Here is a 23,089-nt window from a genome sequence, read left to right on the forward strand (position 1 = left end):
ATTTTAAATGTGTAAGGGATTGTAATATTTTAATGCACTCTTAGCTGTTAGACATTGCTTCTATTGCAAATCAGGTAACCATAACTTCAGAATCTCCTCGATGGACGGACTAGCTCGTTACTTCTGCAGGGACATTAACATCTTGAAGTTTATTGATAATGTGCCCCCTTAAAAATGAGTCCACAGAATGCAATCCATCAGTTTAATATACCTCACAACGCTTTTGAAACTCCTTGTCCATGTAATCTGTAATGAAACTTGAATGCGAGTACTTTTTAAAAATAGCTGTACATATACTTGTTAACTTTCTTCACTAGTCCGTGTCAGCTTCTAGCCGAGACCTAACGAGTGGAGACAAGAGGTGGCCGCGCGCACCATTAAGACGCATGGCAGAGTCTGATTCCGACGCGCGCCTTGGGATTGGGTCGCGCGCGTTAGAATCCGACTCTGCCATGCGCCTTGGAAACCGAAACCTAAGAGCCGCGCGACGTGAGCTGTCTACGGTAGAAGCTCACGCGCGCGGCTCCTAGGTTTCGGTTTGACTTGTTTAATGTATGGAGTCTGTCTAGTGACACACAGGAGCAAGCCAAGACCAACAATAACACCGGAAGACCTGCTCCTTCATTCTGGCAGTCATGAATGAGGAGTATGGTGTGATCGTGCTGGGCACCGGGCTGACGGTCAAGGAGAGGAGGTCGCAAAGTCTACGCGTTGGGTTCGGGTTAGTATCCGAACACCCCCCCGTCTTGATTGAGGGAGCGTTGCAAATTGGGGGTGGATTTGTAACCTGGGGTGATCTGTATAAGCTCAGACACGTGACCGTGTTAGCACCTAGGAGTAAAGTGTCATGACGCTAACGTACCTTGTAGTGAGGGCGATTATTCCACATAATCAGTGTGACACATCCCTGCAGCAGGAAGTAACCATAACCAGAAAACTAAAGTGGGCTGGCAGAGGGAGGTTATAATTTGTACTCCGCGTGACAGTGGCCACTGTTATGGGTAAATGAGATGACATTCTGGAGAAGTGGTAGAAGCAACTGACTCTTAAGAAGGAATGAATTAAACCTTTACAACCTTGGAGAGAAGGCGAGTGGTCAGCACTGGTGCTTTCTTGCCCTGTTTTAGCAAAGAACCACTGCACACCGGATTGGTGCTTGGTCTTATCCTTGTCCTGATATAGTGAGAGTTATCCACATCAAATGGAGGAGAGCTCTCTTCCTGGTCCGGTGTAGAGGCTGACTGGGACAGATCTCCCTAATGGCAGGAAGTAGGGTGAAGCCCAAATGGTTCACGTTATTGAGTCCTTATAGAGAGGGGTGGCAGGTTTGTCAGGAGGAAGTGCGAAGGAGTCCGATTTTCATGGCTAGGCCAGTGTCTACTTCCCATTGATGTCAAAAGCCCCTTGCAGTAAATGAGATAGTCCAGTTGCTCGGGATAGAGAAAGGAGTCTGCAAGGAGAAGAAAGGTGTTAAATATTGGGAGGCGGAAATGATTGTCAAAGCTCATGGTTGGAAACGGAACATAGATGCTATGTAAAGGGTATTCTCCAGGCCATGCGTATTAGTCCGGCAAAGAAGGAAGTCAGAGCTTGCTGTGGCTTTGACGAGAACATACATAAGTGAGTTGTGGGAGGATGGGCAGGTACACTTTATATAAGGGATTAACTAGGTGTGCCATTGCCTCTTTTATAATGGTTTAGTGAGGTATGAGGGTTTTTTTTACTCCAAATTATCACGCGTACCAACACATGTCCAATAGCCTTTAAATGGGCTTTGATCAGCCCCACATTGCTCTCAGCAGGATCACTATGCACTGGTTTTCAGGCACAATTAAAAGGTAATCCACAGACAGCATATATTAGTATCCTCAAGCCCTCTTTAGCGTGTGTTTGCAGCTCAGTGAAATGTCATAAGTGCATCGGTCGACCAATGGTCTTCAGTAGCGCCGCGCGTGCTGTGCGTGCTGTGGCCGGGGTTGTGTGTTCTGCAGTGCTGTCTAAGTGACGGAGCTGTTAGAAGTGGTGTGTGAGCCCTTTATCGTTGGAGTGTGTGAAGACGTCTACTTTCACCTTTGCAGTTCTGTGGGGTATCGTTGTGTGAGTCTGGACAAGGGGCTTCCTTCCCTCCGACTAGGGTACAGTCTGTTTTGTCCTGGTGATCCACTTTCCGTCTTTAAACATTGTAAAAGGCAATTTCTGCATCCGTTCTGTACCAGAAAATGTTTGGCTCTGTACCAGACTCTGCATACATGTGGGTTCTGGAGATTAAGAACAGGGGCAGTGCTGAGTGCTGAGGGGTGCAGAGTGCTGAGGGGTGCAGAGTGCTGAGGAGTGCAGAGTGACTGTTCCAGAGAGAGCAGGGTATGCTTGTGCGCTTACACAGTGCACTGACACACAGGAGCTAAAACAAAGAACAGCTGAACACGTGTCTTGGGAGCTTCATTGAGGCAGCCAGCCCTCTGTGAGGGGAGCAGCAAGGAGGGGACGCCTCAATCAATCAAGCGCAACTTCTCACAACCTACTGTACGATTACAACACAGGCCAAAGGGCAGAGCTAGGTCTTTTCGCATTACGTAGGGTGAGCAGTGTGAGTGTGTAGGGTGAGCAGTGTGTAAGTGTGCTGGATGAGCAGTGTGTGAGTGTGCAGGGTGAGCAGTGTGTGAGTGTGCAGGGTGAGCAGTGTGTGAGTGTGCAGGGTGAGCAGTGTGTGAGTGTGCAGGGTGAGCAGTGTGTGAGTGTGCAGCGTGAGCAGTGTGTGAGTGTGCAGGTTGAGCAGTGTGTGTGTGCAGGGTGAGCAGTGTGTGAGTGTGCAGTGTGAGTGTGCAGGGTGAGCAGTGTGAGAGTGTGCAGGGTGAGCAGTGTGAGTGTGCAGTGTGAGTGTAGGGTGCGCAGTGTGTGATTGTGTAGGGTGAACAGTGTGTGATTGTGTAGGGTGAACAGTGTGTGATTGTGCAGGGTGAACAGTGTGTGATTGTGCAGGGTGAACAGTGTGTGTGTGCGCAGGGGGAACAGTGTGTGAGTGTGCAGGGTGAACAATTCCAATCCAAACCACATAATTCCACTACACACCACATGCATACACTCCATAACACATGGCTAAAAGACATTGCCATTTACAATGCCATTAGCTCTAACTCAAATAAATCCGAGACCTATTGCATTTCCAATGCTTGTTTTCTATCTGGGAATAGACTGATATCTGTGAGTCCAGAGCATTTTGAACTTTTGATGGGTACTAAACTGTTACACTGCTCTTTTGTTTCTCAAACAGCTTTTGTAAATAATCAATTGGCATTAGTGTTTCATCCATTTTTCCTTTTCGCCCTATGCATTGGATGTTCATGTATTGACAGTACCAGAGTAGGGGCTTGGCACTAACAGTATTCAGGAACCTTGAGTGGTTCAAGGTGCCACCCCCACTATCCTCACATAGCTTCTCTAATTTCAGTTTCTGCACTAAACGACATTTCTAAACAATTTTCTGTTTTTCCACAGAATCACATTAAGATTTTCAGTTTCCTTTGGCTGCTTTCATTTTAGCACTTGTAAGCTGCAATCTATAGAATTTAAAAGTTTCAGGATAGCCTTTTCCAGTTCAAAAGCTTTATTCGACAGATTTGTCATAAAAGCACAACATACAAATATAACAATTTAAGACCATAAATATTCTAAATTTTAAAACAATTTTAAAAATATTATTAAACCTCAAATAACTACCGGATAAGGCTCTAGTTAAAATTGATAAAACAAGTTCATCATCAGCAATATAGATCAAATGTTCTGAAGCCCCAATTCATTGCGGGTAATACAGTACAAAAGCAACACTGTGGGATTAAAACCATAAAACAGCCCTAGCAAAGTGCCTTTATCCGAATAATCCAGGCCCAGCCCAAATATTTGGCTACAGCAATTGCAATTATTGGAGAAGAGTCCGTTGTTAATACTCTCAGTGCCTCTTCATGCCTGCTAAAACCAAACAGTTTACAAATTGGTATTACCCACATGGCACGAGGTTTCTTATACAGCGGGCAAAAAAACAACAGATGGCTAATTGTTTCTTGTACCTCATTACATTTTGGGCACACCTTCTCAGCGGCCCCTGCCCATTTGTATGTAACTGACCTAACGGGTAATGTGCCGACCCTCAGTTGAAAGTACAGCTTTCTATCTAATGGTTTTTCAATGAGATACCAATACTGTTCAAATACAGGCCTAGTCTTAAATTCGAGAAATCGACCAGTCAAATGTCTTACTGAACTGTTTGTGCAAGCTGTAACCATGATCTTATCCCAGCACATCTCCTTCAAGATCTTTTTAGAAGGAAATGAGGCATTGCCGGGATCGGCCCACAATTCGTGCAAGCCAAGGTTTTCCAGCAGCACCCTGATTTCGTTCAGCCATCTGATCTTATGGAATCGATCTGTAGCCATTACATCTTTAAGGCCATTAGCATAATGAGCGAGCTCAGCCGTACACCATAGTCTTCTCCAGTATAGAAAAGGTCGAAGTTTCGCCAGGTCTTGTACAGTTTTTCTACCCAGATCCAGCAACAGTGGGTACATTGGAGTGCTTTTTGGGACACTGGTAGCCTTCCGAAAAAAGGAATTTTCGGCTAATGACAATGATGATACATTTGCAAACCCCAAGAGCTCTGCTCCGTAGAGCGCTGAACATAAGACCTTCATGCCATAGATTTCCAACAATGGACTCATTGGTTTAGACAATGAGGATCTAAACTTAGTTACAAAGATCCCAGCCTGCTGCTTATGCTTTATGGTGGCAATATCGATTTGTTTTGACCACCCCATATTTGCCTGTATCGTCACTCCTAAGTAGGTAAAAGCATCAACTTTTTCAAGGGGGACCTTGTTCATATATACCTTACCCCGGAATGACCTATGTTCATTGAAGGACATGAACTTTGTTTTTTCCGTGTTAATGGTAAGGCCTCGCATAAGACAAAAATCCTCAAACCTACTTAGGGCTTTCTGCAGTCCACTGGGGGTCTTAGACATGATTAAAGTGTCATCCGCAAACATGAGGATGGGTATATGTTCATTTGCCAGCGTCGGTGCATCCAGGGGGACCGCGGAGAGGAAACCAGCCACACCATTGTTGAAGAGTGAGAACAGGGTCGGTGCAAGCACACAACCCTGTCGCACCCCCTTATCAACGGGAAATTACTCCGTCACCTCCCCCCGCGCCCCCCACCGCACCCGCGCATGGTTACCCTCATGCAGGCTGACGATCAGGGATAGTAAGTCTGGCGACATCCCCATTTCCCCCAGGACACTCCACAGCCTGTGGCGAGGCACTAGATCAAAGGCTGCCTTTCGATCCACAAAAACTGCATATAAGGCCCCTTTCCCCAGAACAACGGTCTTCCAGTAGATGTTAATAAACCGGAAGACCTGGTCGATGGTACTAGTAAGGGGACGGAAGCCCGCTTTCAATGGGGATAAAATCTTCTCATCCTCCACCCACACCTGAACTTTTTGTAGGACCAAACGACCAATAATCTTTTGGATAGAGTCTATAAGACTAATTGGTCTATAGTTTGCTGCCATGGATTTATCCCCTTTTTTAAATACTGGGATTATCTCTGCCCCCTTCCAGGAGGCCGGAATTGGGGCACCAAGGGCAATTGCATTTGCTAGGTGTCTAATTTACAATCGCCAGGAGGATTTGTAACTCAGGAACACATCCGCAGGGACACTTATCTGTTCCTGGTGCTCTACCTGGTGTTAGAGTTTAACGCCCTATCCACATCCGCTAATGTGAATATCTCGCTTGAGAAAAAACAGTGGGCATAGGGATCCATATTCACCTCGTCCCCTGATGATGCATATTGGGGTTCGAAGTGCTCAACCCAAGAATGGTGGGCAACATTATTTTGTGGGGGGTCTGGGCACCCCCCCGGTCCCACTTATGTGTCCCAAAATAATTTAGGGTTCCTGGACACACATGCCTCCTTTAGCTCCTGCCATCTCTCCTGGTCTCAGACCTTTTTTGCTTCTTTAATTACCTTTCTATATGAGTCACGTGCCAACCTTATTTTTACTGAATCCCGAGTGCCAAGTGCTGTCCCTAAAGACCTCCGTGCTAAGTGACATTTCATGTTAAACCACCGTTTCACTTTCTGGAGCTTGGCTCTATTGGGATTACTAGGTTTACAGAAAAATAATTTTAGCCGATCGAAGAGGGCAGTATGTGTTACTGTGACATTAGACAATGAGGACTGGTTATCCTCACCGGTTCCCCACTCTTCCACTACCCTGTCCACCTCCTTATTCATGGCTACCAAAGCATCTGGGGGATTGGAAACGTTACTCCATTTCAGGTGCCGCATTTCGTTAGATAATGCCAAATCACTACCCCCTACCTCTAACCTCGGGGGATTGGCTGCACCAAGTAGGCCGGTTACCGTAACTATTAACGGGTCATGATCACTTTCGGCTCGTGTGATAACGGCCATGTCCCTTATAAACTGCCACAGTGGTAGGCTTACAAGGACATAGTCAATGCGGCTCGACCTGACCCCGTTATTGAAAGTATTGGCCCCCTGCTTATCTGACTGTGACCGCCCATTCAAGGCTCTCAACTGCTGGCCTACGCACATCCCCTTTAGTTGGACTGCCGCGTCCGTCCACTTTTTAATAGTCTCGATCTCCAGGGTAGGTATGCCCCCATTTCATATCTTCATCTTCTGTTAGGGCCAAATCCTCCACCCCAAGTGGTTTGAACGTGGTATTGAAATCCACCGCTATTATTACACTAGTGCCCCTTGGCATGCTATCCAACAACTGATCCAAATCTGCTATAACCTCAGAGCTTTTTTCACCTTTAAGGCCTCGTGCATATACATTAAAAATACACAAGTTAGGGCCAAGCACAGGGCTAATTCTTATCTGAAGTATGTCAGCGTTGTTGGTAGGGAGCTGAGATATTTTGCAGCACAATGCCTGGCGCACCCAACCCAACAGGCCCCCCATTGCTCTGCCCTTTGCTTGCTTGATTGCTGGAACATGACAAGTTAGATACCCCAGTCTGAACACAGATTCAGCCTTTTCCAGTTCTGGCCATCACTTCTGCTGTTTGATTTTTCAAGTGTTTCCTGCTCCAGTGCACTTTTGTCCCCTTTCTACACGCTTACCGCTAACAGTATTCTTTTGACTTAACATTGTTAGCCTACGAAATTTTGAAAAGACCTTTGCCAATATTTTTTTTTAAGCTGCTAGAAAAGCAAACATGCCTTTTATTTCATATTCCTCAGCTGTGATTGATCTACTTTCACTTTGATGATAACTTGTCCTGATTGCTCAGTGGGTTTACACATGCACACACAATTACAATGAGAACAGTTAATCACTGTCTTCAAGTTAAAATACTGGAAAGGTTGATTCGACTTTCCACCCTTCAAGTTCAGTTATTTGTGTACTATTAAATTATATAGTAGTGGCACCTTCTATTTACAGCGTTTAGAAATGGTGCACTGTTATAAAGCAGAAAGTAAGGCACTCTTATTTTTTTTTTATACCTCAGAGCTTTTTTCTCCATAAGTATTCTTCAACAAGAGCCAAAAGGATTAAACATTTCATGATCGTGACTTAGGCTTGCAACTCTCTGGGACGGTTTGAGGTTTGCATTTAAACCCATCAAGATGTCCAACTTCACAGTATTTTATGACCAACCTACTGTACATTTCTAATATTTGTAAGTGTGTTTTTTGTTTTTTTAAATCCCAATTTACACTTTGTCTTCACGTCAGCCTCATTGTCTTAAGTCAATGTCATTTCAAAAGTGTCTTTTTGCTCAGGAAAGGAAAACCTATTAATTCCTAGCTGCGTGAGATAGTAATACCTTCCTTTTTCATTAAAGTTCAGAATTTTTGCAAACCATTTGTTATGAAGTTTTGTTTGCAAATGTAAAGTGAGACATCCTTCACAAAGTTATCTATTAAGCACTGTTGAACACAGGAGAGTCCAGAACTACCTTCTCCAAAGCACATTGAAGAGAAATGGTGCATCAAGTTTTGAATAATTACCAGATTTTAATGCCTTCAGTGGCTTCATGCATTGGAACGTTTGGCTTGATAACTTGAAACACAAACTCTAATAGAACTTCCAGATCAAATGTTTTAGGCAAGATTCAACAGGTTAAGGAGATTTGTCAATTCTTAACTGACTGCCCTGAATTGAGTGAAACCAATTTTCCCAACGTGGTTATTCCCCCCCCCCCCCCCCCACCCCACCCCACACATTTGTTTCTGCCTCAAGACAACCAATGGTGTCCCAAATACAAGCCCGTGATGTGGAGGTCCACCTCCTGTTGGATGATGGAATGTTAGGTGTTTGGAATCTTTATTCCCACTCCCAACTCTTTGTAGATTCATCATTGAAATCTAATTTGAAGAGGTGCTTCCATTCTGACCCAACCAAGTTGAAATCTGCTGAATTCCGATTTGATGAGGTGCTTCTGTCCTGGGCCAACCAAGTTTCTCAGTTCTAATGATCTTGGTGGAAGGTCACCAGTGGCTTCTCCACTTGGGAGGATGTGCCCCTGTGCAGTGGCAGACATTTCAAATTAGTGTAGATGTTCATATAATTTTGCCATAGTCTGCCTGAAGAATATTTAGCCTATACACAAGCATCCAGCAAGCCCATACCAGAAAGTGACAAGGGAGAAAATGCCTTGATGTTTACCAGTGGCTACATTAAAACTGCAAGTGTGTGTGTGTGTGTGTGTGTGTGTGTATATCTGGGTGTGGGTGGGTGTATATATTCCTTTAAGGCCTATATTGCTAGAATCCGTGTTGGATACTGTATAAAGGTATCTCTACATAGCATGCTGATTTAAAAGGAGTTTCATGGCTTCTGTTTTTTCAGTTATTTAGAAGTTATATTTGGCTAAGGATTACAATGGCTGTTGAGTGCATTAGTAGATAATTCTTTGGAAACCATGGCCCCTATTAACTTTAAGCTGGTTACATGAGACCATTTGTAGTGCTCCTCTTTTTTTACTCAAGATTGTATTGGGACTTGATTTCTTTTTCTTATTTCTCAGAGAATAAAATGAATCTGTGATGTTGCTGTGTAGTGGCCTTTTCCTCTTAATATTGATGCAAGTTTTTTTTTTTAACAAAATGTTGTATTGTGAACATATCCCAGGCAAAGATAGAGGTGTGAAATATTACAGCGAATTGTGTCTTGGATTCAAGAGACACAGTTCCTCCCAAGCTTCATATTGAGCCTGCGGGAACCAAGGCTGTGGCAGACAAGTTCCCAGCTCCTTGTGCTGGCTCGCAACCTTTTTGTCATCACTAAGTTGGATGCTCATTTCCAAGCTTGTGCCCCATTCGGTTAAACTTTACACGTGATGTTAAATATCCTCTTGTGACCTTCACCTACACAATGGTTGATCATGCTATCAAATGTTCCCTTATACCTGTTGTGGTGACCGTGTTGCCTGGAGCGAAGAGGTATCTGGCAAAGGTTTGGGCACAATCTAGGAATGGCTTTTTTTGAAGGCTTTTTATGTGCTTAAACTGTGTGCACCTGTTTAGAAATTGACATCTCTTGGGTTCACCATTCAAAGCAATTCATAAAGATAAGTTGCATAAAGATTCTTCGCAACCCCTTTCATGGAAAGCTGCTTACCTTGTGTTTAGAACATCTGAGCACAGGTCAGCGAGATACAGGCACTGTGTTCTTATGAACCATATATACTGTTCCCATAACAGGGTAGTCATAGAAACGCATCTGACATTTCTGACCAAGGTTTGGTCAGACTTCCATTTTAATCAGATGTTTCCTTTACACATTTTCTTTAGGTACCCTTCGTCTCCTGCAGAAAGACCTTGCCACACACTTGATTTTAGTGCTAAAATTCTGTATGATCAGACTAAAGATAGAAGAAGATCCAAACCATTGTTTGCTAAAATTCTGTATGATCAGACTAAAGATAGAAGATCCAAACCATTGTTTGTAAATTCTTGCTTCTTTACACAAGGAGTTAGCCATGTCCAAGCATTCACTATCCAGAAGGATAGTTTCTTGCATTCTATGTGGCTGCCTGAAAGCAAATAAAACTTTACCTGGCTAGCCAGAAGACCACTCTTCCCATAGTAAGGCAGCATTTCTGAAATCTAAAAATGGGCCACCTGGAGGTCTGTGCACAAATTTACAAGGCACGATTGTTTTGATCTGGATTCTAGAAAGACATACACAGGTAAGGACGACTGTGTATGATTACGTATAGTGGGCACATTCTCTGTTGAAATGGGTTTGTGAAAGAAAAAAAAATACTGGAAGGTTCACCTGAAGTCTTGCTTGGGAATACTTGCAAGGTTTTGTTTTAAAACTGGACTTTGGGACATAGTTCAGCACGTTTGCAAATTGAGTGATGGTGCTTATACTGAAGTCATAGTGATTGGGAAAAATCCTATCTTCACACAATGTGTAGCAAATATTTTCAGTTGAGAGTGGTACGGGTGTATTCTGTAGCTGGTGGGGCATTTTGGAGCACACTATCAAAAATATATCACTAAAGCATTGTGCAGTAGCGCACAGTCATTTACAGACAACATATTTTCCATTTCAATGGCAACTAAATTTACACAGACCTATAGTTTTACCGATAAAACTATATAGCATGCAAATGATAATGTTTTGAATTTGGGTTTCAGTGAATATTTCATTTGCACATCACCATGTAAGTGCCTTGATTTTTATCTGATCCTATTAAATTCTTTGTTTCCATAATACTTCAGAATTGCAAAAGAAGTGCTTTGTTTTTGCTTTCCTAACTGCCAACATATTCTGAGATATGTATACAGTTCATTTAGAATATTTAAATGTTAGGGTAAAATGACATTCTACAGCCTTCCTTTCACCCTCCATGTACCCCAGCGAGATTGTCACATAGTTCACCCTAAAAACGTCTCTCACTTTGCAGTCAGAGAAAGAAAAGTAAACACTAACCCCCATGTTAAAAGATTGAATAGCAATATGTCAGAAGACAGCCTGACAGTTGACCTGTGTCTTGGAAGCACAGCAAATTTACAAGTTGAATACAAAATGTATAGGCATCTTTATTTATTGCTCTTTCACGACCCACCGGAAATCCGATGTTGCGGTTAGAAAGTATGTCTAGCACAGCAAAATAAGCAAGGAGGTAGTCTACATCAGTGACGAAGCAAGAAGGCGACTGAAATACATTGATTGAGCTGCAAATATAGATTGAAACATCTGTTTTGCAAATAATGTAAGAACACATGCATCACCTTCTCTTGATTATCAGGCAAAATGATTGATAGCAAGAATTATTAATTATGATGAAGCATTTTGACTTTGCCATTTCTTTGGTTACTGTTTTGTTTTGTATGTTGGACAGTCCCAACAGAATTCCCCTCAATGATAGTTGAATTAAAAAAGTAGAAGTAATGTTATAAATATTTTGTGGCGTCCTGTTTGGAAAGCGATTTTGTTAATATTCTTTGAACTTTTGACGGCCTCACTCTTTTGCAAGCATGTAGATGAGACTATGCAAATTCCTAAAACTGACACGGCAAAGGCATTAGGACTTTTGCGGTATCATATATTATTGTCTAATTTTTGTAGCTCAAGAAGATCACAAATTTTCAGTAGTCTCAATATGGAGGTCCGGGCAGTTCATATTATTCTCAAAGACAATCTGAATACGATCAAGGATACTTGTGTCAAAACAAGGGTTCCCTGAAGAAATAGATAGCTAAACCCCTAGGTCAGGGAAAATGCAATATGAAAATAACAACCCAGGCGGTATTAGGTGTTTGTCAAATTAATAATAGGAGGGCACAGGACCAGTTTCAAAGTGGAGAACAACGTATTTTATTATTAGTACGTACAATGTGAAAATTTATTTAATGAAGGATCACAGAAAACTAAAAATGCATGAACACCATGCACGATATGTAAATCTACTAAGTTCCAACGGTTCATATCAACATAATGCAAAAAAGCAATTCCATCAATACAATATATTAAAAGCAATAAAAAGAAAAATAGTAGAGTGTTTTATCGACGCGCGTTTCGGCGACTAGCGCCTTCTTCAGGACAAGAGACACTCAAATACCTAAAAATAAATAAAATAAACAACAATAAAAAGACATAATGTACAAAAATCAGTTAACATAAATAACAATAAATGAATAACAACTAAAATAAACAGAACCTATTACACATACTAAAATACAATCTCCATAGATTACAAAGAAAGAGGTCCATAGCCACAATATTTGACAAATTTTAACCAAACTAAGGCGGTAGATAGGACCCTCAGAACCAGTAACAAATCTCCTGGCCATTTGTAGGTGTGTATTTTGTAACGCATACGTATATTTAAGGGCGACTTATCTGCCCATGTCTTAATCTCACGGCATTTGACGTCCATTGAGACCCGGAAGTACTACGTGTTGCGGCCAGCCTCCCCGTGCATCACTCACTTTATTGTCAGGTATGTTCATATTCTGGTCGCAGATATTGCGTTGTATCGTTCTAGTTACACATTAGCGGAATGTGGGAGGCCACCAATCACTCTACCACAGGGTTTGAGCTTTACCAAAAAGGATGATTTCCGTCTTTGCTAGTGTTAAGTTGCAAATGATTAGTTTGCATCCAGATGTTAATGTCAGTCATGCACTTCATAAATCGAAGTTTGGTAACTGTTAGATCTGGGCCTAGAGTAATCAGTAATTGTGCATAGTTAGCATACGACACTGTCGAAGCCATGCAATCTGATCACTCCAACTGGAGGTGCTTAGAATGGAACCCTGGGGTACACCCTTGTCTATCACTTGTCTACGAGAGGCAAAGGTACTGATGTGTACTTTCGAAGATCGATCAGTTAGGTAGCTCCTAAGCCAGTTCAATGCAGTACCCCTGACTCCTGTCTCCCACAGACGGTTCACAAGCATCCCGTGGGAGATGGTGTCAAAGGCAGCCAATAGATCGAGTAGAACCAAAATGGATGACTGACCAGCGTCAAGGGAAAGTCTGATGTTGTCAACTACCTCTGACAGTGCAGTTTCCGTGCCGTGAGCATCCCGAAACCCAGATTGGGAAAGGTCCAGCAGTTTATTACTCTCTAGAAAAGTTGAGTTGTCTGTTGATTAAGGACTCCAGGACTTTCCCAAAAAAAGGGAGAAATGAGATGGGCCGATAGTGGTTTGGTTCCTTGGGGTCCAGGGTGGACTTTTTTTTAAGATAGGCTTAACCATGGCTGCCTTCCATTTTGTGGGAACAGTTGATTGACATATGGATAAATTGAAAAGCTCAGTGAGGCCTGTAAGAAGAGCTGGTCCAATTATGGACAGAATATGGGGTGGGACTGGGTCAGCAGGGGAGCCTGATTTGATCTCGGAGAGGGCAGCACTAACTTCCTCTTGTGTGAATTTAGTGAATTTATTTAGAGAAGTTAGAATGGAAGTGTGATCACAGACGGACCAGTGGTACAGACGTTCACATGACTCGTTAGGAAAGAGGCTCTGAATGTTATTGATTTTTTTCCTCAAAGAAAGTGGACTAGGTGTCCACCCAGTCCTGTGAGATAGGTTGTTCAGACTGACAGGATATGGGGCTGGTAAATTCTTTTTAATATTTTATAGAGTTCTTTGTGAGAGTTGGATCCCTTATTTGTTCTGTTGCCTATATAATTTTTTGGGGGGCTTTTGAAATATGATCAAAGTCATGTAGGCCTGTCTGTCCTCAGTGCTTTTAGGTATGCCTCCATTTACATTCGGCTTTCCTGGTCGCTAGCTTATCAGTTTTTAAGAGATCAGTAAACCAAGGTGAATGTTTTATGATTGCGTTTGGCTTTAGTCAGGGTGCAATAGTGTCAAGGGCCTTGGTAATTGCCATCTCAAAGGTTTCGACTGCAGAATTTAAGTTGTCGGTATTAATCTGGGGCGGAGTGTTGAAATGGTGAGAGAGATAGTAGCTAAGCTAACTTTCTTCCAGGGCCTACTCCGCTTATGTTCTTTACAAAGACAATGCTAAATGGAAGCATTTCTGTGTCTGGTGCAGGAATAATGATCATCATTCACTTCAGATATAACCTATTCAGATCCTTCCCTATGTGTTAAATTTGGCCTAGAGTGGACCCAAATATTCTTCAGTCGGTGTCCACCTGGATGCAGTCTTGAGATTTAGAAGAACTGATCCATCAACGTCTACTTTCTTTCCCAGAAGATCTTTAAACAGTTTGTCAAAGGGCTCTCCAGAGCATTTCCATCTCTTCGACAGTCTCCGGTTTCGTGGTAACTTAATACAGTCTTCAGTCACCATCAGTGAGCCTTTTCCCTGGTTCTTGGAGGACAGGGTAATTCTTAAAATCATCCATAAATTAATTTGGAAGGTTTCATCTGACTCCTCTCATTCTCAGACCTTTTTTCCAACCCCATCTTCAACAGCAGAAAGATCATTACATTGCTTGGATTTGCATAGATGTTGCAAATTCTATATAGACAAGACAAAGGGCAAACGCACATCAGATCAGCTGTGTTGTTAGGTCAACCGTGAAGAGGTCAAGCCTTGCCCAAACAGGGGATAGCTTATTCACTCTCGGCCTGCATTGTTTTCTGTCATGCCAAAGCTAAGTGTCCTCCATGGGAAAGTGAGGGTGTATTCAACCAGAGGCATTGATTCAGCTGTGGCACTCTGTTCTGGGGTGCCCTTGAAGGACATCTGCCATGCAGCCACCCTGAAGACCAGGCGTAAGTTTAGTAAGCACTAATGCCTAGATGTGAACGCAGAAGTGAGAAACCTGTTCCATTAAAGGTGAGCCTGGTTCTTGCTCTGTTGTAATTTATAATGTGTATAGCTTGCTAGTCAAGCATGTGAATATATAAAAGATCCAGTGTTAGAGAGGAAATTAGTTACCCGTAACTCCTTTTCTCCAGCATTGATGTATTTTATTTCTCTTCTAGGGGATACTCATCAATAGTCATAAGCACTGAATAGTCCCGCCCACGTGTGGGACCTCGAAGCAATAGCCAATAATATGTATATATATATATATATATATATATACACACACATAAATTTATTTATTTATTTTATTTATTTTGAAAGTTTTATATAGCGCGAACAAGATCTTTGCAGATATCAGAGCGCTTTACAAAGCCGGGAATCCCAACAAGAGAGTGACATTAAGTATAATAAGTGGGAAGGGTAGGTACGTGAGGGAAAGTAACACAGGTACATCAATAATATGCATATTACAGATAAATGTGTGCATAGATAGTCAGTAACATCAATAATACAGGTGGAATACATAGTCATAGAGTTCGAGCAGAATAAAACAGATCGGTGTAGAGTCTTTACAGATGCACGCTAATAGGTCAAGTGTATTTGGCCATAAAGATAGCTTTTACTTCTTTCTTAAAAAGTGTGATGGAGGAGATGAGCCTGGTTTCAGGAGGGAGTGAGTTCCAAATCCTGGGTGCCATTCCTGAAAAAGAGCGTTTATAGGTTTTTTCCTTCCGGAATCTTCGAGGTTTTAACAGAAGATTGTTTGTGCCTCTAGTGTTTCTAGAGCCGCCAGAGATTGACAGCTTCTGAGTGAGGTATCGGGGAGAGCTCCGGTGTAGAGCCTTGTGTGTCATGCAGGCGATTTTCAGATGTATTCTGGCTTCAAAAGGCAACCAGTCCAGTGATTTCAAGTCAGGGGAGATATGCGAGTATTTTTTTGATCCAGTGATGAGTCTCGCTGCAGCGTTTAGAGAAGCTCTTAGGGGTGCAGTAGTAGTTAACGGGAGACCGCAGAGGGCGGTGCTGCCGTATTCAATTCGCGGGATTACTAGTGCTTGTACTGCAGTTTGGAAGTCTTTGGCTGGTAGGAAGGGTTTAAGTTTCCTCAGGGTATTTATTTGGAAGTTTGCTCCCTTAGTAGCCTTGCTGATATGATGCTGCATGTTGAGATTGGAGTCGAGAGTTATGCCTAGGGATTTCACTGAATCCACTATGGTGGGTTGGACATTGAGTGCAGTTAACTGTTTAAGCCAGGTTTGAGTGGTAGAGATCTTCGCGGGCGGAGACATCAGCAGGAATTCTGTTTTCAGAGCATTGAGTTTGAGATGATTGTCAGCAAGCCAGGATTGGGTGTTTCTGATCGTTGAGTTCAGGAGTAAGATGTCATTGGGGGATTGTATTTTGAGATATAGTTGAGTGTCATCTGCGTACATGTGAAAAAGTACATTGGATGCTTGTAGCAAGGTGGTTAGAGGTTCCATAACTAGGTTGAACAGAGTTGGTGATAGGGAGGATCCTTGGGGGACGCCTAACGAAACAGGTATTGGAGAGGACAACAGGTTGTTACTCTTGAATTTCTGCGACCTGTTGTGTAAAAAGGAGGTGAACCACTTGAGAACAGTCCCAGAAAGACCCATTCTTGTGTTCAAAAGATCGAGTAACTTTTCATGTTTAACAGTGTCGAATGCTGAAGAGAGATTAAGAAGGATGAGGAGGCAGGTATCACCTTGATCTAGGATTTGCAGGGCATCGTCAATTATGTGAGTCATAGCAGTTTCAGTGCTGTGTCCTGCTCGGAACCCTGATTGATGGGGGTTGAGGAGATCAAACAGATCAATGTGTTTAGTCAGTTGTAGTTGTGCGCATTTTTCCAATAATTTGGCGAGAGTGGGAATATTGGTAATGGGTCGGTAGTTGTTTAGGTCGGATGGGTCGGCAGTAGGTTTCTTTAGCAAAGGTGTGACTTGTCCAACTTTGAGAGAGTCGGGGATGGTTCCTTCTTGGAGCGAGCTGTTGATAATTTTAGTCCAAAGTGGAAGGAGCATTGGGATGAAATCTTTGACAGCGTTAGCAGGGAGGGGATCCGTGAGGTGATTGGAGGGTTTCAAGGTGCTGAGCAGTTTGCCTATTTCTTCTTCGGAGTAGGTTTCAAAGGTTGACCATGCTGCATTGTTTTTAGGTTCGGTGGGTGTTATGCAGTTGAGTGTGGTGTGGAGTCTTGCGTCAGTGCAGAGATCATTCTTTATGTTGTCAGTTTTTTGGGTAAAGAAAGCGGCGAAGTCTTCACAGGCGGGTGCTTCGTGCAAGGTACTGAGAGGTTGGGGTTGTTCCTTGGATTGTGTTCTGATTAACTCAAACAGTTTTCTTGGGCGGTTTTTTGCTTGGTCAAGCTGGAGGCTGAAGAAGTTTGCTTTTGAGCGCTTTATTTTCCTGAAGTAGGCGTTTCTCTTTTTCTTCAGAGTTTTCAGGTGCAGTGCAGAGGGAGCTGCCCTCCAGGTGCGCTCTGCCATTCGCATGGCTCGTCTATCTTCATTGAGACTCCCGTCGTACCATGGATTGGAGATTTTAGCGGAGACTCTTTTTAGCTGCATGGGAGCAGCCTCATTAATTATTGAGGTCATGGTGTTGAGATAGTGGTCAGTCAGGGATTGGACATCTGTTGTGCCCGTAGGTGGGAGTAGGAGGTCTCGGCTGTTCGGGGGTATGGAGAATGGGTTGAGTTTTTTCAGGTCTCTTTTCCAGACTTTAGGTCTGGAGGTTTGAACCGAGTTAAGTTTGACTTTTTCATTGATTTGGAATGTGACAATATGATGGTCTGACCAGTCACAGGGTTGGATAGACTCAAGTTGAGTAGCGTCCTCTTTGGCGATGATAAGGTCGAGGATAGAACCTTTCTTGTGAGTCGGGCTGTTGCATAATTGTGTGAGGTCCAGGGCGCTGAGGAAGCTTTTAAGACTATTTACCACCGCATCATTGGGGTCGTTCCAATGAAGATTGAAGTCACCAAGGTATATTTGGGTGAGCTGTCGTCCGGCGTTGGTTGAAATCATGTCCATCATTTGTTGGGCGAAGATGAGGTTGTCTCTTGGTGGGTGGTATATGCCATGAAGAGAACATATTGGTTTGCCATCGCTGATGATATCGAGGCAGATGTATTCATAGGAAGTTGGAGAGGGTGGGGAAGGCTCGGAGACTTTCAGAACAGAAAGGCTGTTCCTGTATATGCATGCGATTCCGCCCCCTATCTTGCCAGACCTATCGAGCCTACTGATGAGGTAGTTGGGGGGAACCAGAATGTCCATTATAGGTGTAGAAGATTCAGTTAGCCAGGTTTCAGTCAAGATAATTAGATCAAGGTCCAATGTGAGTATGAGGTCGGCGATGGCGGAGGAGTGTCTAGAAGCCGATCTGCAGTTTAGGAGAGTGCATTTGAGACGTGGTGTGTCCGGGGAGGAAGAGGGTACTAGGGAGAGGGGGACTTTTCGAAGGTTATTCGGGACGGAGATTCTGTTGTTTGGATTGGAGGGTCTACGGGGATTTGAGTGTATCGTGGGAATGGGGAGGTGCGAGGCGGTTGTGTTGTTTATGGGAGCTGGGTCGTAGGAGCGGAGGAGGGAGAGAGTGTCGAGATCCGAAAGAGGGTTGCATGTGCGACGGGGACGGTTGTTGCGATTGTGGGAAGGCATCGCGGTCCAGTGAGTGCGGCGGGTGCGGTTGTTGCGATTGTGGGCATGGTTCGCGGTCCTGTGTGAGGGACGTAGCTTAAGAGCGTTGTCAGGACGGGAGGAGAGCAAGTTGAGAGGTGGGGTGGTGGTAAGTGAGGTGAGTCTAGTGGGTGCGGTGAGTCGCTCTTTGATGGTGTGCATGTCTTCTTTGATGGTGTGAATTTCTTCTTTGAGTTGTAGGAGGGAGGACATAATGTTTTCCAGCGTGGGATAAGTGTTAGGGCTGGGGGTGGAGGTCATGGGTGAGTGGCTGACCTGTGGCCTATCGTGCGAGTGGGGGGGAGAGTTGGTGTTCATGCGGGGCTCCGTGAAGTCGTCGCCTGGGTTGGTTTTAGGGAGGAGCGAGGGTAAGGGGGCGATGGGAGTGAATGAAGTACGGAGGAAGTTGGTGGCGTGGAGGAGGGAATTCGTGGGAGGCGGAGAGAGCGGGGTGGAAGTGGAGTGTATGAAGGTGGTGATGGGGGAGCCTGAGGGGTAGTGAGGGCTGAGAGTGGGGAGGGAGATGGGGTTGGAGTTGGAGATGGTCCTGTCGTGGGGAGGGGGAGTTAAGATAGTAGATGTGGTGAGCTCTGCATGGTTAGTTAGCGTGTGGGGGTGGGGGCTGAGAGTGGGGGGGGGACAGAGGGTGGGATTTGTCGCTATGTGTGTCGAACAGGGGCTGAGCCAGGTTAGAGGAGGTGTTGTGGGTGGGGTCTGTGATGTCAGGGGGGAGAGGAGGAGTGGGAGTGTTATGAGTGGGGGTCCCAGGGATGGAGGTGTGGGGGCTGTTGGTGTGGGGGCAGCTGGTGTATGAGGGGGAGAAGTTTGTGTCTGTTATTGAGGAGTGTGGGGTGGTTACCGCAGGAGGGTGAGTGTCTGGTGTGATGGGGGAGGTGAGGGGATGCATGTCGTTCTGGTGCTGAGCTGGGTTAGAAGGGTTGTCGGTGGGGGCTGTGAAGTCCGGGGTGATATTACTGGAGGGGATGTGAGTGGAAGTCCGAAGGTTGGAGATGTTCTCTTTGAAAGTGGGGAACAGGTTGTCTAGTAGTTCCAGGTTCCTGTCTGAGGATTGAATTAGGACAATCCCGTTATTGTAAATAGTAATGGTGGTTCTGCCTAGGAAGAGTTGGGATGGTGTGATGGAGAGAGTTAAGCCATGTGCAGATTTCCTGGTGGTGGAGACAGTGAGTAAGGTGAGGAACGTTTTTCTCCATTGTCCATCTCCAATACCCATATATATAGATAATATGCATATACATATACATATGCAGCCTGAAAACACCATATTAGGCTCCAAATCTGCCATTATTGCATGTAAATCTTTTACATTTGACAAAATAAAGACCTGTAAATCACCATATATGATATATGTAAAGAAGAAAACTTGCCCTGAGTTTGCTTTGAAACACACAACCTTTATTTTCAATGGTAAAAAGGCAGGATCATAGAGGCAGATTTAGCCTAGACAGGCTGCATAAAAAACAATTGGAAAAATTGGCACCGTGCCTTTAAGACCTCCAGGAACCCCCAGGTTCCCATAATGCACCACAGGTGACAATTAGGTCAGTTCTTTTGTCCGGCTCCTTCTGTGAGGATCCTGGAGCATTGAGCTCGCCATTTCGTGATTTTTATCACTTTGTTCTGGTAGAAAGTTATTTTTTTTACTTCACTCGACGTCTTTAGTACTTAGCTTACTAATTCTTCTGAATTTTCTGATTTTTGTCAATTTTTTCCTGTCAAAATGCCGGCCTGATTTAATAAGTGCCCGGCCTGTGGAAAAAAGATGGCCAAATCAGACCCTCATTCGGCCTGTATTGCTTGTTTACCTTCTCACAAGCCAGAACAATGTTACCACTGTTGCAAGTTTTCCAAGAGAACCCTTATGGAAAGGGAGAAGATTAAGCTGCATTCCATGCTGGAGAGAGGAAAGGAAACAGTGAGTGGGCAAGATGAATATCACTCAAGGAAGCTCTTCTCTCAATCAAGAGAGCGCAAAGAAAAAGGTGAGAGAAGGAGGCATCGATCTCCTACGCCGTCGAGGGACAGATAGACATCCAAGGTAACCTTGTGCTCAGTCGGCATCGAAATCGCCGTCAAAACATCCATCGCCGTCGAAATATCCTTTCGACATCGCCGCTCGCCGCCGAGTGGTTCTGGACCGACGTCGAGATAGCCGTCGACGGCAAGAGGTCCCATGACGTCAAGCCGAACACCAAGGGCTTCGATGCCGAAGAGACCCAGACATTCAACGTCGAGACACATGCCATCGACATCGTCGCCAAGGAGGTCGACGTCGAGGAGATCGACGTCGAGATCTAGGAAAAGACCTTCTGGATCTAAAAGGTCGCGATCTAGATCGGCGTCTAGGAGGTTGACGTTGAGGAGATCACCATCAGATCATGGATCTCTGCCAGAAAAGAGACCTGGAGCGACGTCGAAGGATTGTTTGACGCGGGACGCCCAGGTGGTGACGTCAAGGAGTGCTTCCTCCCCAGGGCTTCAGATAGTACAAGTGTCTCCCGAACACTCGCCAGTTCCGTCTCCAGCTTCACCAACTAATATCTCGCCGTGATGGCTAGGAGACATTAGAGAGTGGAAGATTCCCAGGATTAATCTACCAACTTCTCCTTCAAGGTCCAGGACACCTTTGATTCAGTCTGTGCATTCTTCGGAAAGACAAGAACGTTCATCACGCTCTCCTAGGAGTCGGGCACCTAGATCTCGACACCGATCTCCTAGAAGACGAAGCCTTAGATCTTCTTCATGGTCGTTGGATTCCAAGGCTGACTATTCTCCGACTCTTCCTCTGCTCCAAGTAGAATATCGCCCATCAATGATATTCTGACCTTCAATGAGGTTCTCTGCCGGGGGGCTGCGAAACTCCACATTGAAATGCCGGTCTCTACCATCAAAACATCAGTGATCTTTGAAACCATGAACCTTTGCTCCCTCTAGTGCCTGGATTGCTGGAGCCTGCTCTACAAAAAAATTCTCACTCCAGCATCGGTGGGAGCCGCACCATCTCGGATCACCAAGAAATATGAGGCGCCTGAAAATGACCCTTTCTTTCTGAGGGCTGACCCTCCACCAGACTGTTATTGTTTTAGCTGCACGAAAAAATCAGACAGGGTCAGCATCATCAGCAGTGCCCCCAGATAAGGACAGTAAAGCTATGGATTCTGTTCGGAAGATGATGTGCACGACCTCTGCTTCTTACATGAAAGTAGCCAGTGCCTCAGCCTTGCTGGGTCGATAGGACCGTTCCTTATGGGACTCCGTTTCACGGAGAAGCTCCCAAAAGAGTACAAGCAAGATTTCTAAGATATTCTGCATGAGGGTGGCTTAGTAGCCAATCAAGTGATCAGTGCAGCACCTGATGCCTCAGATCTAGCTGCCCAAGGCTATTCTCATGAGTTTTGTGCCTGACGCTCTGCCTGGTTGAGATTGACGTGGCTAAAACCTGAAGCACAACATCGCATTCTCAATCTCCCGTTCAATGGAACATCACTCTTCGGTTCTCATACTGATGATGAGATATCTAGAATGAAAACCGAGCTGGATACAGTGAAAGCTGTGGGGCTGGAGAAGAGGAAGGACTTGAGGCCACGTTACCGCCATTACAATCAGCGACAAAACAAACAGAGGGTTCAAACCCCTCAATGGTCCTCCCAGCAGCATCAAGGAAGGTCACAATTTTCCCAGCGTCAACCTGGTAGAGGAAGAGGTGGTAATTCTAGACAGTCCACACCGGCTGCCAAGGAACAACAACAAAAGCAGTGAGTGCTTGCTTTCCCGATCTCCGTTATCCACTCCGGTGGGGGGGAAGTGTCCGTTTCTACCTGGAAGAGTGGACACAAATCACACTAGACACGTGGGTGCTGAATATTGTAAAGAATGGTTATACCATCAAGTCCCCTCCACCTTCCATTCCTTCTCAAAGGACTGCCACCCATCGTATAAATCTTTTGCGCGAAGAGGTGTCTGCTCTACTCCTAAAGAACGCCATCAAGGAGGTCCCATGGCATCAACGTCGGCAGGGGATCCACTCTCGTTACTTTTTGGTCCCAAAGAAAGGTCCAAACAAGGAGTTCAGGCCTATACTAGATCTCGGATGTCTCAACAAATTCATTCTATGGGAAAAATTCAGAATGCTGGCATTACATCAAATAATACCGCTTCTGCATCAAGGGTACTGGATGTGTTCCATAGATCTTCAAGATGCCTATTTCCACATACCAATCTCTCCAAAGCATCGGAAGTTCCTACGGTTTCGCATCCAATCAGATCACTTCCAATTCACGGTCCTGCCCTTCGGGCTGAAGTCGGCTCCTCGCACATTCTCAAAGTGCATGGCAGTAGTAGCTGCTTTCTTGAGGAAACGGCACATGTTCATCTACCCTTATCTAGACGACTGGTTTCTTAAGAGTGCGTCTCCAACTCTTCTGCAACAGCACCTCATGCACTGTATTCACCAGTTGCATCAGCTCGGTCTGCATGTAAACTTCAAAAAGTCCATCCTCAATCCAACACAGAGGATACACTATCTAGGTGCAACTCTGGACTTATCCTTCGGAGGAGAGACTATCATCCATTCTCCAC

The 23,089-nt window shown here is 44.5% G+C and overlaps 1 protein-coding gene across 9 annotated transcripts in view; it reads left to right on the forward strand.

Moving 5' to 3' along the window:
* BCLAF1 (BCL2 associated transcription factor 1) overlaps window positions 1-23,089 on the forward strand; it is a 366,498-nt gene that overhangs the window by 202,798 nt on the left and 140,611 nt on the right. The window lies entirely within an intron of this gene.

Source organism: Lissotriton helveticus, chromosome 6 (assembly GCF_964261635.1).
Source record: "Lissotriton helveticus chromosome 6, aLisHel1.1, whole genome shotgun sequence".
In the NCBI taxonomy this organism is placed as follows: domain Eukaryota; kingdom Metazoa; phylum Chordata; class Amphibia; order Caudata; family Salamandridae; genus Lissotriton; species Lissotriton helveticus.